Below are 18,091 nucleotides of genomic sequence, written 5' to 3'. Positions count from 1 at the left end.
TAGGGCTTACGCAGCCTCCGTACAGACACAGGGTGTGGGACTGGTCCTACATGATCCCGTGGCCAGCCAAGTCCTCTCATTGCGGATAGCGTTTTCAGATAAGACAGGATCGCCGATCCAAACAATGTGCCCCCATAGTGTAGCTGTGAAGGAACGAAAGCCCCATAAAACTGTAGCAGACGCGCCCTCTCTGCTCCCAAACACCTCTGGCTGCGTCACTTTATGATAATCAGGGCCTTCGAGTTTTGGCTTTCAGGCCGCTCAGGTGTGGCAACCATGCCAATTTGGAGTAAAAAACGAGGTCCAGAAGCACCAGAGAGGCTTTAAAATGAAAACGGTGTCCCTCAGAAATATGACAAGAACGATTAAAAGGAGCACACACACACACACACACACACACACACACACACACACACACACTTACCTGCAAAAAACTGAAAACCCATTTTCAGAATCCTCATTGTGAGAAGCTAAGGAACTACTTGATCTCTAACAACCAGACCAGACGACGGTTAACCCTTCGCTTCAGGCTCTTTCCTACAGAGCTCGTTAAGAAAACACTCCAGTAACTTCTGGGACATGTGCGCTCCTTTCCTGGTTTGAGAAGAGGCATCAATATTACCTCTCTGAGTTACGAAAGTGGGCTGTCTACCATAGCATTCGAGGGGGATTTCACTTAATGCTGCTGGCAAATTTCGAGGCACGTAGTTCTGGATTTGGTCGTTACTGGGTGCAGTGGCATGAGTCTCAGACTACGCCGATTCCGGCTTCCCCATGTAGAAGGTGTAAAAAAAAAAGAATAAAAAATAAAAAAAAACCTTCTGCGCCATGCAAAATTTTTCGCCGTTTAATATCTGTTGATAACTTGCAATATACTGCTGTTTCTGAATCTGTGGCTTTATTACGGTAACTATATTTCATATGTAATGGATGTAGTAGTGTATTTATTTGTGAACGCATATAACTGGTTGTTATTACAATGTAAATAAGTGTAAATTGCTGGGTAATCGCCAAGAGAGCTTTGTCTAAGTGTATCAACAGTAACGACGTAATGGCAGTAGCTGCGCCGCGTTGTTTATCTTTCCGTATGGAGATCGGTTGGTAGGTCATGTTCTGAGGCATCAAGGGATCACCAATTTAGTACTGGAGGGCAGCGTGGAGGGTAAAAATCGTAGAGGGAGACCAAGAGATGAATACACAATGCAGATTCAGAAGGATGTAGGCTGCAGTAGGTACTGGGAGATGAGAAGCTTGCACAGAATAGAGTAGCATGGAGAGCTGGATCAAACCAGTCTCAGGACTGAAGACCACAACAACAACATGGAGAGTCTCCTTCGCTCTGCGAGCACAGGCAAGAGACAGCAGGGCTTGAGTCGTTGAAAGAGTGTGGAAGTGTTTGTTGGGAGCTCTCGTAGACACGGTTTACAGTTACGATGCCCACAATGCAGGCGGACCTACTTTATTAATCAGTGACTACTGAGAGCACGGTAGGAGTGGACAGGCAGAGGAAGCTGCAGTTCTAACTGTTGCCTGTCACATAGACATCCCTGGCTCTGGAGACGACAGACGACTCGTGGTTCTCAACCAGCAGCAACAGCAGTAGCTCTGCACTGTCACCAGCTACATTCTTCGTCGTCCGTATTTTAGCTACAACATCGTAAGACTGTTAACTGACAGAGTATAACTAATATCGTACAGGCATTACCTAGTGGCATTTCTATAACGAACTTTAATGACTAACTTTCGTGAAAAACAACCTGCAATAGTTAAAACTTGTAGGGCAGCTGTGTTGTCATTGTCCTCAGACATGATCTCCAAACAGCGTCCCTTTCCCTTCCACACAGAGTGTTGTAAAATATTAAAACTGATTAAATATTTACTGCTAGTTTTGTTTGTTTGCTAATGACCAGTTTCAGTCTAAATTTTGCTGCCTCAGTAGCTGTTCATTCCGGCATTGCATAACAGAGGTTTAATTAATTTGCAATTTTGAGTATTAACTCCACTCGCTTAAAGTAACATAAAATTTCACTGGCAAAACTAATAACTAAAGATACAGCACAAAATAAAGACTTCGCAATTTCATTTGTTCTGTATTCAGCTTAGCGAGTGACTTCTGCTGGCTTGCTATATATTTTATTGTCCTTGCGTTAAAAGAAGTAAATCAGGTGCTCCTCTGCTTAAAGAAAATTCAGTTCTGTCGTTCAGTAATCAATTGTAAATTGCTTTGTTTTTTTCTAATTTTGCATTACGTTATGGTGAGGTTACTGAAAGTCATGTTTTACATAATAAAGTTTCAGCTGCAGTCCGTCATTTATTTAACCTGCAACTTCATTTAACTTTGCTTTCAAAATTTAATATTTCAGAATAAGTAAATGCACACACAGTGCTTGCTGACTCATTCATTTTCTCATGAACTGTTGGGTTTCGGGAAAGCATGACAACCTTCTGTTGACACGCCAGAGATTATTTGCCTAATTTTCTTTGCCATTACCTTTCTTAGGATTTTGGATATTCATTGCCCCAGTGGGCAGGCGACCGTTTAATTATCCCTTTTTTTCTAGCCAGTACTTTTTGTATTAAATGTTACGTATTACTCTTCCCATCCCCTCCCCCTCCCGCCCTTCCTTTGTTGTTCATGAGCGATTGCACTAAATTTCACTCATTTCAAAATTATTATCAGTATTTAGGTTAGGTTAGGTTGAGAAGGATCTGTTGTACACTTTCCTCCTACTAACCGGTATTATTTTCCTTCGGTAACGATAGCCCTACTCACGGTGGAATTTCATTAGGCATTCACAGTCACTGCCATCTATACTGCAGTCCAGTAGGACGATTAGGAGGGGGAAGGCTAGACGCGGCGACGGTAGTGACAGGACAGTACCAGTTTGGCATTGACTTTTCTCACAGATTCCACATTGTGCAGATTAGTAGCGAATTAAACCCTTTCGCTATGAGTAAAATCGCTCACGCGCGGCATTTGTTAGTGGTAGAAATGAGACGCAAAATTTTAGTTTCCATTAATCAGTGAAACAGGCTAGATGCTGAACATAAATGAAACTGAAAATCTGATTTTACTTATTGGGGAACAATCGATAAAACAATGGGGAACGCTGGATGCGGAATCCACTGTCGAGGAACCGGCGACTAGCGTCGCAGACGCTACCACTGACACACAGGAACTGACAGAAATGGAATTCCTGGCATTTGGAAATGCTATGGAATTCGGAATAAAAATCAAAACCGAATCCATTGAAGACGCATACGAGCATATCATTAAGAAAGAACCAGAGTTACAGTCAAAACCAGTAATACATCGCAATACAAACGATTTCTTGAGCATGTTGATCAGTAAAATTACTGCTTAGTCCAAATCGATATAAGCTAATTTTCAAGCACAAGGATCAGGATGGGCATCATTATGGGAATTATTGGTTTACAACCAGGAATCAACAAATATGTTCCACTGAATCGTCCTACATTTAATTACTACATAAAATAAAATGTAAAAAAGCAACAAAATAAACATCAAAAATGTGTTCTGTTGTCTATAAAATATGCATTGTATCCTGTAGATAAAAATTCAGAAGGTGTTACAAAATATAAAAATGTTGGTCTTCATCTTGATCAGAAACCTGAAAATTTTGAATTTCCTGTAGTACTTGATAATATTCTAAAATTAATGTATCTATTAATGTTTATTTGAGTAATGGAAACTATCAAATATAACCATTACAAATTATGAAATGTAACAAAGAGAAACATGTAAATCTCCTTTTTTTAAAGGATGGAATTATCATATTATTGTTATATGAAACATTTATCTAGATTTGTGTAAAGTCAAATTATCAAACATGAAGAAGGAAAATTTATTTCTGATTTATATTTACTCCGGATCCCGTGGTCTAGGGGTAGCGTCTTTGATTCATAATCAAAACGTCTTGGGTCCCGGGTTCGATCCCCGCCACTGCCTAAATTTTGATAAATAATCAGCATTGGCGGCCGAAGACTTCCGGCATAAGAAGTCTGCCTCATTCTGCCAACGGCGGAGAAGCGGATAGAGGTTCAGGGCACTCTCTAGGGGTGGGAAATTGCCCCTAAAGGCGGAAGAATCAGCAATGATCAACGACATGAGGATGCAGAAGGGAATGGAAACCACTGCATTAAAGACACGTAACGTGTATCCACAGTACATGTGGCCTGTAATTGAAGAAGTGTCATGATGATATCTCCATTGGCAAAATATTCCAGAATAGTCCCCCATTCGAATCTCCGGGAGAGGACTGCCAAGGGGGAGGTTGCCATGAGAAAAAGACTGAATAATCAACGAAAGGATAACGTTCTACGAGTCGGGGCGTGGAATGTCAGAAGCTTGAACGTGGTAGGGAAACTAGAAAATCTGAAAAGGGAAATGCAAAGGCTCAATCTATATATAGTAGGGGTCAGTGAAGTGGAAGGAAGACAAGGATTTCTGGTCAGATGAGTATCGGGTAATATCAACAGCAGCAGAAAATAGTATAACAGGTGTAGGATTCGTTATGAATAGGAAGGTAGGGCAGAAGGTGTGTTACTGTGAACAGTTCAGTGACCGGGTTGTTCTAATCCGAATCGACAGCAGACCAACACCGACAACGATAGTACAGGTATACATTCCGACGTCGCAAGCTGAAGATGAACAGATAGAGAAAGTGTATGAGGATATTGAAAGGGTAATGCAGTATGTAAAGGGGGACGAAAATCTAATAGTCATAGACGACTGGAATGCAGTTGTAAGGGAAGGAGTAGAAGAAAAGGTTACAGGAGAATATGGGCTTGGGATAAGGAATGAAAGAGGAGAAAGACTAATTGAGTTCTGTAACAAGTTCCAGCTAGTAATAGCGAATACCCTGTTCAAAAATCACAAGAGGAGGAGGTATACTTGGAAGAGGCCGGGAGATACTGGAAGATTTCAATTAGATTACATCATGGTCAGACAGAGATTCCGAAATCAGATACTGGATTGTAAGGCGTACCCAGGAGCAGATATAGACCCAGATCACAATATAGTAGTGATGAAGAGTAGGCTGAAGTTCAAGACATTAGTCAGGAAGAATCAATACGCAAAGAAGTGGGATACGGAAGTACTGCGAAGAAACCATAGGTAACAGAAGAAATACTTCAGTTGATTGATGAAAGGAGGAAGTACAAACATGTTCCGGGAAAAACAGGAATACAGAAATACAAGTCGCTGAGGAATGAAATAAATAGGAAGTGCAGGGAAGCTAAGACGAAATGGCTGCAGGAGAAATGTGAAGACATCGAAAAAGATATGATTGTCGGAAGGACAGACTCTGCATACAGGAAAGTCAAAACAACCTTTGGTGACATTAAAAGCAACGGTGGTAACATTAAGAGTGCAACGGGAATTCCACTGTTAAATGCAGAGGAGAAAGCAGATAGGTGGAAAGAATACATTGAAAGCCTCTATGAGGGTGAAGATTTGTCTGATGTGATAGAAGAAGAAACAGGAGTCGATTTAGAAGAGATAGGGGATCCAGTATTAGAATCAGAATTTAAAAGAGCTTTGGAGGACTTAGGGTCAAATAAGGCAGAAGGGATAGATAAAAATCCATCAGAATTTCTGCAATCATTGGCGGAAGTGGCAACAAAACGACTATTCACGTTGGTGTGTAGAATATATGAGTATGGCGATATACCATCTGACTTTCGGAAAAGCATCATCCACACAATTCCGAAGACGGCAAGAGCTGACAAGTACGAGAATTATCGCACAATGAGCTTAACAGCTCATGCATCGAAGCTGCTTACAAGAATAATATACAGAAGAATGGAAAAGAAAATTGAGAATGCGCTAGGTGGCGATCAGTTTGGCTTTAGGAAAAGTAAAGGGACGAGAGAGGCAATTCTGACGTTACGGCTAATAATGGAAGCAAGGCTAAAGAAAAATCAAGACACTTTCATAGGATTTGTCGACCTGGAAAAAGCGTTCGACAATATAAAATGGTGCAAGCTGTTCGAGATTCTGAAAAAAGTAGGGGTAAGCTATAGGGAGAGACTGGTCATGTACAATATGTACAATAACCAACAGGGAATAATAAGGGTGGACGATCAAGAACGAACTGCTCGTATTAAGAAGGGTGTAAGACAAGGCTGTAGCCTTTCGCCCCTACTCTTCAATCTGTACGTCGAGGAAGCAATGATGGAAATAAAAGAAAGGTTCAGGAGTGGAATTAAAATACAAGGGGAAAGGATATCAATGATACGATTCGCTGATGACATTGCTATCCTGAGTGAAAGTGAAGAAGAATTAAATGATCTGCTGAACGGAATGAACAGGCTAATGAGTAGACAGTATGGTTTGAGAGTAAATCGGAGAAAGACGAAGGTAATGAGAAGTAGTAGAAATGAGAACACCGAGAAACTTAACATCAGGATTGATGGTCACGAAGTCAATGAAGTTAAGGAATTCTACTACCTAGGTAGTAAAATAACCAATGACGGACGGAGTAAGGAGGACATCAAAAGCAGACTCGCTATGGGAAAAAAGGCATTTCTGGCCAAGAGAAGTCTACTAATATCAAATGCCGGACTTAATTTGAGGAAGAAATTTCTGAGGATGTACGTCTGGAGTACAGCATTGTATGGTAGTGAAACATGGACTGTGGGAAAACCGGAACAGAAGAGAATCGAAGCATTTGAGATGTGGTGCTATAGACGAATGTTGAAAATTAGGTGGACTGATAAGGTAAGGAATGAGGAGGTTCTACGCAGAATCGGAGAGGAAAAGAATATGTGGAAAACATTGATAAGGAGAAGGTACAGGATGATAGGACATCTGCTAAGACATGAGGGAATGACTTCCATGGTACTAGAGGGAGCTGTAGAGGGCAAAAACTGTAGAGGAAGACAGAGATTGGAATACGTCAAGCAAATAATTGAGGACGTAGGTTGCAAGTGCTACTCTGAGATGAAGAGGTTAGCACAGGAAAGGAATTTGTGGCAGGCCGCATCAAACCAGTCAGTAGACTGATGACAAAAAAAAAAAAAAAAATTACTCCATTTCACTAGTAAAGAAAAAGTAGGTAATCACACATGAAGCTGTTTAGTTAACAGACCATTAAAAGTAGAAATTCCAAAGGAAGGTTCATATGTTCATTTTAAAAATTATCAATATGCACAAAAATGCCATTTGTTATTTATGCTGATTTTGATTGTTTGTTATTAAAGATGGACAACTGTCAGGGTATTGGAAGTCCGAGAAAGAAAAGGTGCCGGCCGCGGTGGTCTCGCGGTTCTAGGCGCGCAGTCCGGACCCGTGCGACTGCTACAGTCGCAGGTTCGAATCCTGTCTCGGGCATGGATGTGTGTGATGTCCTTAGGTTAGTTAGGTTTAAGTAGTTCTAAGTTCTAGGGGACTAATGACCACAGCAGTTGAGTCCCATAGTGCTCAGAGCCAAAGAAAAGGTGGATGGTGTTTCGATACCTGCAGCATAAGTAATTCGACTGGTACATTCCATAAGAGCAAATGAGAATGCTCGATTGATTGTGGTGGGATATAGGAGCGGTGAGAAAATATGCATATGTTGAGAGCAGGAAGGCTATCACGTTATGTCCGGGAGGAAGACTGGATGAGGCGATATTTTGGTAAACAGGTTCTGTTATTGTGAGATTTTCCGTGCATACAAGCTGAGGCATGAAGAAAGCAAGCGTTCACTATTTCTGGGACACTATACCATTCCTGAGAGATCGACTTGGCTCCTTTTTTTTACCAAGCTATGTGACGTAAGAATAAGATTGGGAAAGTTGTTAGATGAGTTTGTAATTATGCGTGTGCACTTAGCGGTTTTGCGTCGGTCATGCTGGGGGGGGGGGGGGGGGGAGATACGTGTGGTTGAGCGCATTGAGCGCATGTGTCAACATGCTCTGTGCTGTCCAGCATTCAATGGTAAAGACAAGTGGCGCATGGAATTGCCCCAAATATGAGACTGGTGTGAACGCGCTTTGGAGTGTTATGACATTGTAACTGTGGCTGTATACAGGAATTCAACTTTCACCGGTGTTTGGTGTCAGTGGCTGGCGGATGCGGCAGACTGCACATACCTGGAAGGTCCGCCAGAAGCTGTGTCTAGGTGAACCCGTATTTGGATAGGAATTTTGAGGGTGTGGAGTATGAATGTGGCTGTCACCACCTCCTGTTTGCGGAAGCCGAGCGGGGACCCATGCACGGGTTGACTGCTGTCGGGCGTGTAACTTCACGGGGGAGAGGGTGTGGTGGTGGGTGCTCATGTGCGTCTGTTGCGTTACTTTGGTTCAAAATGGTTCAAATGGCTCTGAGCACTATGTGACTCAACTTCTGAGGTCATTAGTCCCCTAGAACTTAGAACTACTTAAACCTAACTAACCTAAGGACATCACACACATCCATGGCCGAGGCAGGATTCGAACCTGCGACCGTAGCAGTCTCGCGGTTCCAGACTGCAGCGCCTAGAACCGCACGGCCACTTCGGGCCGGCGTGTTGCGTTACTTTGCAAGCGGCTCTGTAGGCTGTGCCATCCGTTATTTGGACACTTTACGAGTACTGAGCGTGTTTGCAGATATGTGTACAGCATTATTGAGGAGCAGTTTGCTATTGTGTACTGAAATTAGGAGTTGTTCACTCGTCTGTGGGCTGTGCAACACGATCCCAGGCACATCTGGGTATGTGTTTTGTGACAGTGTGATAAGTATAATCGATGCCTAAATAAGTTGTTCGAAAATAAACAGAGTGCAGTCATTCCTTACTCACCCCAGCAGCAGGCTGAGTCGTTTTCCCTAACCATCTTGGTTTATGTCAGAAGAGGGACAACTGCGTCCTCTGCTGGTGGTACTGAGTACTAGACCTCGTGGAGAACATACTGTTTGCCGCCATCGTGGATAACTGTACTTGCGTCATCAGTTGTGTCAAGGTGGCGTTGTCTGATGGCGACAAACTGTACTGAGCCAGTTGGGGTCTGGAGCTTATGGTGAACCCACTAGGTGGCGCCATCTTAGATTACGGTACTAGCGTCACTACAGCATCCTCTAGTGGCATCGATATGAACTAAATCAGTTGGGCTATGGACTCAGTGGCGAATACACTTGGTGGTGGTGCTGCCTCTAATTGTTTAAATAAAGGCTGGTGTATGATTTCGATAGTTGACGATTAGCAAACAGTGTCTTTTAGCTGCATTATTATTTTGAGAAATTACGAGTTGTTTTGCTATCTGGACGTAAATGTATTGCATTATTTATGAGTGGTTTGCATGTGTGTAGGTTGTGCAATGTGTTATTTTTGACGGTTTACAACTAGCAAGAGTGTGTGTAGAGCCTTATACATGAGTTATGTAGGAGTAGTTTGCAGGTCTGTATGCTGTGGAGCATGACAGAGCGTCTGTTCTGTGATAGATATACTCCATACTTAAATAAATTGATCCCAAATAAATAAAGTGCACTCCTTCCTCTCCCCATCGGCCTAGTGTGGCCTGGGTCCTTTCACCACCCACCCCTAGGAAAAGCTGGCGGTCTGGCGACTTAGGTTTGTGGTGGCGGTGAGCTTCGTTTGCTGCAATTTCCTTACGTTGGTAGCGAAAACGCAAGTGAGCTTTGTTTACTGGCAGCATTGAAACTTGGCGCCAGTTCCTAGGAGGAAGTGGCGGTCGGGTGGCTGAGGTTAGTACAAGTGTCCTTTCTTTCCCACAATTTTCTTAGGTTGGTAGAGAAAGCGAAAGTGACCTTTCTTTACTGCCAGAATTCAAACTCGGCACCGGTTCCTAGCAGAGGTGGCAGTCTGGACCTTGAAATGTAGTTGAAATTAGATACTTGAACACCTTTTCATACTTATATATGAAATTGTAAATTGAATTAATTAATGAGATTAAAATTGAAATGCAATTAAGTACTTAGGTAATTGATAGGTTAGATGCGCCAGGTGGGTGTTAGAATATTTACAGAAGACTATGTTCGGCGCGTGTATGGAGGTGGGTGCCTAGTGTGTGTGACGTAAGTGGTCAGAGGCCCGTGGGCTGGCGATGCTGTGCATGTCCGGTTATAACATGTGCGTGCAAGAGAGAGCAGATGATCTGGTTTCAACACGCAATGTCACGGTAGCATCCTCTGGTGGTCACGATATGAACTAAGCCATTTGAGCTCTGGAGCTCGTCGTGGATGCAGTGGGTGCAGCCATCTTGAATAACAGTACATGCGTCATGTTCTGACATAAGGGTGGCACCCTCTGCTGACGAGAATACGAAGTAAGCCAGTTGGAGCCCGGACTGCGTGGCGAACACACCTGCATGATATTGTTTAAATAATAATAAAGACAAGTCCGTTTTTCCCGCACTTGTCATGTTGGAATTTGAACTTCGCGTGATTTTTATTGGGGAAGGCCAAGTGTACAATCTTACACCTCATGGTGGATACACTGGGTGCAGCCATCTTGAATAATGGTACTTGCGTCATGATCTGACGTCACAGTAGCGTCCTCTAGCGGCGGTGCTGTGTACTAAGTCAGTTGGAATCCAGACCTCGTGGTGAATACACTGTTTGTCGCCATCTTGAATTATGTCGCAGATGAGAGCGCCCTCTGGTGGTGGCGATGTGTACTAAGTCAGTTGGAGTCCTGACCCTGTGGTGAATACACCTGCATGGAATTGTTTAAGTAAAGTGTTATGTCCAAGTCCTTTTCCCACGAATCCTTATCAGGTGGTGGCAGCCTGTCGACTGAGGTTAGTAAAGTGTCTTTTCTTTCGCGCCATTTTGTTAGCTTAGTAGATATATGGGAACTGAATTTTGTTTAAGGCAAAAATTGAATGTTGGTGCCAGTTCGTAGGAAGAGGTGGCGGTCGGGTGACAGATTAGTGGAGGTAGGCCAAGTGAGCTATTTTCCTGCGATTTTCTTTGTTAAGTAGAGATAAGAGTGGTGTGGTGCATTATTCCTTTGGAATTTGAACTTGCCATCATTTTCTAGGGGGTTGGGGGTTAGGTTAGTGGACAAAGATCAGTTCGTCTACTTTCCCGCTATTTTCGTGGTGCGACACATTATCCTGCTGGAATTTGAATTTCCACCAAGTTTTTTCTGGAGGTTTAGGTGAGCGGAAGTAGCCCGATTGACCTATCTTCCTGCCAAAATTCCAACTTCCCGCCAAAATGCGCCATATTGGATGACGTCATTGGCGCCATCTTGAATAAATTTGGCAACAATGGAATGTGGGGTGGCACCACTGTAGCTCTACTACTACTGTAGTGGATGTTTTTTGTGTTGTGAGGTGTCTACAAATTATTGTTACTGGTTACTGACGTTTTTCTTCTGGGGTGGGGGGGGGGGAGAAGAATTCTGTTACATGGAATGGTTTGCAAATGTGGTGTTATGTGCGTTCAGCTTTCAGTGCTTTACGTGTTCATAGTTTCTTGTTCTAAGCTTTATTTGTCTTTCAAACGTTTGCTAAATGATAGTCATTGAAGTTCACTAACGTATGCCTGCACAACTTCAATTAAATTGTACAAAACATAATGTTTATAATCTTGCTTTTCAGGGTCATCACGAAGCACATTTTATATGTAAAGCTGACGACTTAGATGTGAAAAACTTTCGGATAACGAAAGTTAATTTCGAGTACTCGTAGAAATGTGATTCGAACTCACTTAAAAGATGCAGTCCTGGTTCAACTAAAAGTAGGCATGACACTTCGGTATTTGACATGTGGCGATTACATCTTTCCATTATTCAGGCCTATACCACGTTCTGAAAATTACAATTTCAGAGTTTTTGTTTCATATCTTGGATGCTATTTACGATGCCCTAAATACTTATTTGAAAGCTAATATCTTGCACCCCAAATACTGCGAAATGTTAAATTTATTGTATACCAGATTCTGATGCTATGCTTTGTGCAAGTGCACTAAAAAGACACTGTGACAAATTATAGATGATTTCCTTAATTAAAAGCTGCACTCAGTCCGAAATAATACTGTTATCAGAAACATTGTTACCCCTATTTCAAATCCACTGAGCAAGTGTTTAAAGAACATTGAAGTTTCTCGTATTAGAATATGATTACCTGAATACCCTGCCACCATTGCATTAATTTTAGCCATTTTTTTAGGTAAGGTGAGGTACTGTGAAACAACAAATTTATCTTTCATTAACTAAATAACTCTTTCTTACTCACAGCTAACACAAAGTTCGAATTATGTTGTCGGATTCATTTTCACTCCACCCGACAATAAACTTCTCTGATCACTTCGTCACACGTAATGTATTTTAAACGTGCTTGAAGAGTCTTTAAATAATCTCCTTAACGAATTTCGCAGTCGAGTACCACTTTTTCATCGACCAGCCCGATCGCGATAACTGAAGGCAGAGAGCTCAATAATGTGTTACGTGTTCTTTTATATGTATTAAAATACAAACGCGCCCCTATATCTTTCTGTCCCGCTTGGTCTTTGCTACTTTGCATTTTATTACTTTTCATTATATTGCTTCTTAGTCATACTGTGCAGTTATTAAAGTTTCGTATTACTTTCCCCTTTTTAATTCTTCCAAAATAAAGTCTATTTATCCCCCATTTTAATTAATATGATGCTAATTGACACACCTGCCCGCAAAGTACCGTTATAAGCCATAATGCGGTGTAGAATTGGAACTACATGTTTTGGTAATATACACGTATAAATGTGAAACACATCAAGAATGGCATTTTAGATTCAAAGGTAGCGGCTCCTTTTGACGCTAGTTGGTGGTGGGAGAAGAAAAATGTTGTGACAAAATTAAAGCATTTCTAACTTTTGTAGCATGGCACTTTTCCCTTCACCTAATATTCATGAGACTTGTTGCATAATTCCACTAACTGAGGAGAGAGTGTAGAGTACTCACCACGTTCTTTTAGAGACAGATAATGATTATTTACATGGACTCGGTATTTTTTAGTAGCAACCGCAGCACTGCAACACTAGTCTTCAAGCAGAAATGCGTCATTATATCCATCCCACCTTTGGAGGTTAAAATCGAACCTATACTTCATACATAGAATAGATTCTAACCTAACCTAACCTCCTTGACCCTACCACAAACTGACGAAGTGATCGTACGCACCGTGACCAAGCAGTCGGCCGAAGCCATCGGGCGCCCTCTGGCAACGGGGTCTGGCGATCGCTGTCGCTGCCACTCTGTACGCAGTATTATACTTCGTCACTTCTCACTGCGTACCGGTTTGTTTTTTTCGGAATTTTGGACTTTTACTCTGTCGTCTTTACGCGATCCCTTTTAGCTGTACGAACTGTGACACTGTTTAGAACTACCTTCTGCACTATTTACTAATACCAATTTAAAGGTTTTTAAGCGTTTTTGCACTTTTTGATGTTTATCACTTGTGCCCATAAAGTGGCCAAAATTGAATCTTTCGATCCGAAACTTTTACGGCCAGTTCCCTATACTACTTAAGTTGTTTTAACACTGATTCCGTTTAGATTACGCCAACCCTTTACGACAGAACACCTACAGTATGTTACCACCTCTGAGTCACCACACGAAAAATTTCTTCCTTCTCGATTTTAATACTTCAAGAATCAATTTTAACACTTCGTGAGTCACAGTTAGTTTTGTTAGTTGTTCCTAGAAGCGTTAGTAATATTTCTTATTTGTAAGTTGAGGACAAATACCTTTGATGAGGTCTAAAAATTTTCCAAGGTGTGAGGTTGCGACGTCACGTGAAGAAGCGCTGTTTTCAATAAAATCACACAAGAAAATTTTTTGTCACTGCGCTCACAGTACACTTCACCGCCGATGTGCACTGTTTTTCCACGCCGGGGCTCTGTTTGTCCGTGGAAGACCGACGCTGAAACTTTGTCTTCAGGAGCGCGCATGCACTGGTCGTCTGCAGGATGGCTGAGAGTGTAGGGGCGGTGGGGGCGGCGGGGGGCGGGAGGGGAAATCTTGCGACACGCCGCGCTCGCGCACGTGCACAGCCGTAGTACTGGCCATCCGGTATGCTGAATGTTATTATCGCTGAGTAGAGTTTCATTTTTCGCCATTTGTGCGCTCCATAATTTTTCATTATTACATTGCGAGGTGCCGGGGCTAGCAGTGTATTTAACACTACATTCTTCTAGAATCTTCATATGGAAATGATGCTCTAAGCCCCCCCCCCCTTTTTCAACTATGAATTTTGCTGTTGCACATGGATTAAGAAGAAACGCGAACTGACTGTAATCGACCCTGCAAGTGGAGTAGAAAAGAGTTTCGCACCTGCAATAATTTAATTTGATAGAAATTAATTTGATAAAGGAAAGATTCATCAACATAGTGAGAAATGAAAGGGTTGCTTTACCGATCCACAGAATGAAAGTTCTGTCCAAAATAACAATTTGATTTATTATGACTAGACTCAAAATAATAAACAAAACACATGAACCATTTACAATACGTCTAATTGGATACTCAAATAAATGTTGTGAAGGTGAAGTTGTCCATAAACTAGCTTGTGACGTTTATGACCAAGTGGTATGTGGAGCCAATTCCTTGCAAATCAAATCTTAAGAGAAACACCTAGCCAACCCAACATTAATTGCTGCTACAGTAGTGAGAACTCAGACAATGAACATCCAAGACAGAACCACGTAAGAAAAGACGGGAACAGGCGCACTCTGCTGAGCTCTGATTATCACAGAGCAAAATTCCCTAATCTGCCGGTTCTCCAGACATGCATTACCAATCTGTCTTCTTAACTGCAAGGACACTATCTGGCGCACCGGAGGCGATGGCTGGTTGCTTCGGCGTCCCGTCGTGGTGTTGATAATGTCGCGAGTATAGCCCGAAACAAATTATCCTGGTCTGGTTGTTCCAGACTAAAGACTTCCTATCAACACAAATGCCCCTCTGAGGGAGACGAAGAAGGCTCGCCATACAATCACTGACGGTACAGTGATTGATTTTAACAAGCGAAGTCACACAGTAACTCCGATACAGTCAAATTTAGCCAAAACTGCTCAAGATGGACAACGCAGAACGCTCAATTGCCAACTGTACTCGGGAAGTTACGTTGAAGTCGAAACTTCAGCAACTTTGTCAAACAGTTACAATTAAATGAAAGTATATTAGCCAACGGAAGGCAGGCTATCCCGAGCAGCGAAGCTCAGTCTTGTAACCTACCCCGACCGAAAGGCGAGAGCCCACTCTCTCAAGAGCACCTGTACAAGCCGAACACAGAACATTCACGCCCCCACGACAGTGGCCGTGGTTAAACGTTCCAATCAGCAACTCCAAAACCGGCGAAACATTCCACTCTATTGCCGACGCACTACCATTCCACCAATGGAGATACTTGGCGCCAATTTCTGTGCCGATTTTGCTACGTCACGGAGCTATCCCCTGAGAAAGCCAATCACAGTTATGATTTTGCAGAAAACGCGGGAATTTGACCGCCAAGACTGCCTGGGAACACCTCGCTGGTAGCCCGCCAGAAAGTGTTTTCACTAAGTTTCTGCGAAGTAACGGAATCTCTAGCCGAGCATCTCCCTCAGAACCCTGTGGGCGTGTCGCCGCCACTCTTATGACAATGTCGGCGTCTGGAAAGCATCCAGTCGATTCCCTCACACCCGTCGACTTAACCCTATCAAGATCAGCAGAACCCGCCTGTCACCGGACCACCCGGATGACGAGAGACGCTGTGTAGGAAGTCCGTGTGTGAAGCAATACCAACTTTTCACCGCATGCAATTAGAGAGGAAAATCGAATTACTCAGAGTAAGATAGAAATATGAGAGGGGGCTCATGCCACCTCTCAACATAACATTTCTGAATGTCTTATACCTGTATAGGTTTTTGTTTTGTTTTTTCTTTAGTCAGGAACAATGTACAGTTCAATAATTGGTGAGCCATTAGCCACTGGGGCTATATCTTCTGCCTCCACGACTTTTCCACATCATAAGAAGGGCAGACCAGCAGACCATTCATCGTGAAGGTAGTGAATAAGGAAGTAGGGAATATTATAAAATCATGTGATCAAGAAGGAAAGTAAAACAACGTTATCTACATGCTGTCTACTATGCTGGTGCACCTGTACAATCTGTTGAAAAATTCGAAAAGAAGTCATTTCCGCGTATGTGACCCCTTTGGGCTCCTGGTAACAAGCGTCCAAGATCTGAAGTATATAACTTTCAACGTGATTACTTGGATGTAGATGTAATAGGAGACGTTATACTACATGCGTGTGGATATCAAATTTCCACTGCGAGTTAGAAACAGTCGAGAAACCCCTGCGAATGACAGTGTTTTAATTGGCTCACATTTCAATGGTTGAATACACAGTGTCAGCATTAATTAAGTAATCACAAAACAGGCTACACAAGCGAAGAAGTGGTCGGTATTACTCCGAAAGCATGAATGCCCTGAAAGGGTGTGGTGATTCCATATACTGAAGATGTCGAAATGGACTGCTAACAAAGGTATACCTTCATTCGTGACAATGTTTTTCGAACGATGTGAACTCTTCTGCCCACGAGCAACATCTGGCAAGCCTCCGTATTCTTGCCGCGCGCATTGTTTTCAACTACTGACAATACACTGACCATTGCGTTGTGCGACGGATCAATTGCTTACATTTCATAAGATCTATTTTATTCGCGAATCTCACGTTGTCAGTTTGGCAAGCCGTAGGTGAGCAGGCAGCACTTGGCATGTGCGCGTCATTCCGCCTAAAGCGTAGGCTCGTCGTTATTTCAATTCTGCTCAGGTTAAGAAAAGAAACGAAATTCTTTCGAAAGCTTCCACTCCAGTCGCTCAGTGTTAACAATGCGATGGATTACGGGGAGTCAACCAAAATTGCAACAAAACTGGTGGTTTATTTTTGTGTAAATGTACTACTGGCCACTAAATTACTACTCCACGAAAATCACGTGCTACAGACGCGAAATTTAACCGACAGGAAGATGATGCTGTGATATGCTTATGATTAGCTTTGCAGAGCACTCACACAAGGTTGGCACCGGTGGCGACACCTACAACGTGCTGACATGAGGAAAGCTTCCAACCGATTTCTCATACACAAATAGCAGTTGACCGGCGCTGCCTGGTGAAACGTTGTTGTGATGCCTCGTATGAGGAGGAGAAATGCGTACCATCACGTTTCCGACTTTGATAAAGGTCGGTTTGTAGCCTATCGCGATTGCGGTTTATCGTATCGCGACATTGCTGCTCGCGTTGGTCGAGATCCAATGACTGTTAGCAGAATATGGAATCGGTGGGTTCAGGAGGGTAATACGGAACGCCGTGCTCGGTCCCAACGGCCTCGTATCACTAGCAGTCGAGATGACAGGCATCTTATCCACATGGTTGTAACAGATCGTGCAGCCACATCTCGATCCCTGAGTGAACAGATGGGGATGTTTGAAAGACAACAACCACCTGCACGAACAGCTCGACGATGTTTGCAGCAGCATGGACTATCAGCTCGGAGACCATGGCTGTGGTTACCCTTGACGCTGCCTCACAGACTGGAGCGCCTGCGATGGTGTACTCAGCGACGAACCTGGGTGCACGAACAGCGAAACGTCATTTTTTCGTATGAATCCAGGTTCTGTTTACAGCATCATGATGGTCGTATCCGTGTTTGGTGACATCGCGGTGAACGCACATTGGCAGCGCGTATTCGTCATCGCCATACTGGCATATCACCCGGCGTGATGGTACGGGGTTCCATAGGTTACACGTCTCGGTCACCTCTTGTTCGCATTGATGGCACTTTGAACAGTGGACGTTACATTTCAGATGTGTTTACGACCCGTGGCTCTACCCTTCATTCGATCCCTGCGAAACCGTATATTTCAGCAGGATAATGCACGACCGCATGCTGCAGGTCCTGTATCCTTTCTGGATACAGAAAATGTCTGACTGCTGCTCTGGCCAGCACATTCTGCAGATCTCTCACCAATTGAAAACGTCTGGTCAATGGTGGCCGAGCAACTGGCTCGTCACAATACGCCAGCCACTACTCTTGATGAACTGTGCTGTCGTGTTGAAGCTGCATGGGCAGCTGTACTCGTACACGCCATCCAAGCTCTGTTTGACTCAATGCCGAGGCGT

The 18,091-nt window shown here is 43.1% G+C and overlaps 1 protein-coding gene across 4 annotated transcripts in view; it reads right to left on the bottom strand.

The window, feature by feature from the left end:
- LOC126194813 (lipase member M-like) overlaps positions 1-13,886 on the bottom strand; it is a 245,746-nt gene extending 231,860 nt beyond the window's left edge. For all 4 annotated transcript variants that reach the window (XM_049933134.1, XM_049933135.1, XM_049933136.1 and 1 more), the window contains exon 1: positions 13,673-13,886. The gene's annotated coding sequence lies outside the window, so the exon portion shown is untranslated. The remainder of the gene's footprint in view (positions 1-13,672) is intronic.
- Positions 13,887-18,091: the final 4,205 nt, after the last annotated feature.

This window comes from Schistocerca nitens, chromosome 7 (assembly GCF_023898315.1).
Source record: "Schistocerca nitens isolate TAMUIC-IGC-003100 chromosome 7, iqSchNite1.1, whole genome shotgun sequence".
Lineage (NCBI taxonomy): Eukaryota > Metazoa > Arthropoda > Insecta > Orthoptera > Acrididae > Schistocerca > Schistocerca nitens.
This window is presented reverse-complemented; position numbering and strand designations above follow the sequence as displayed.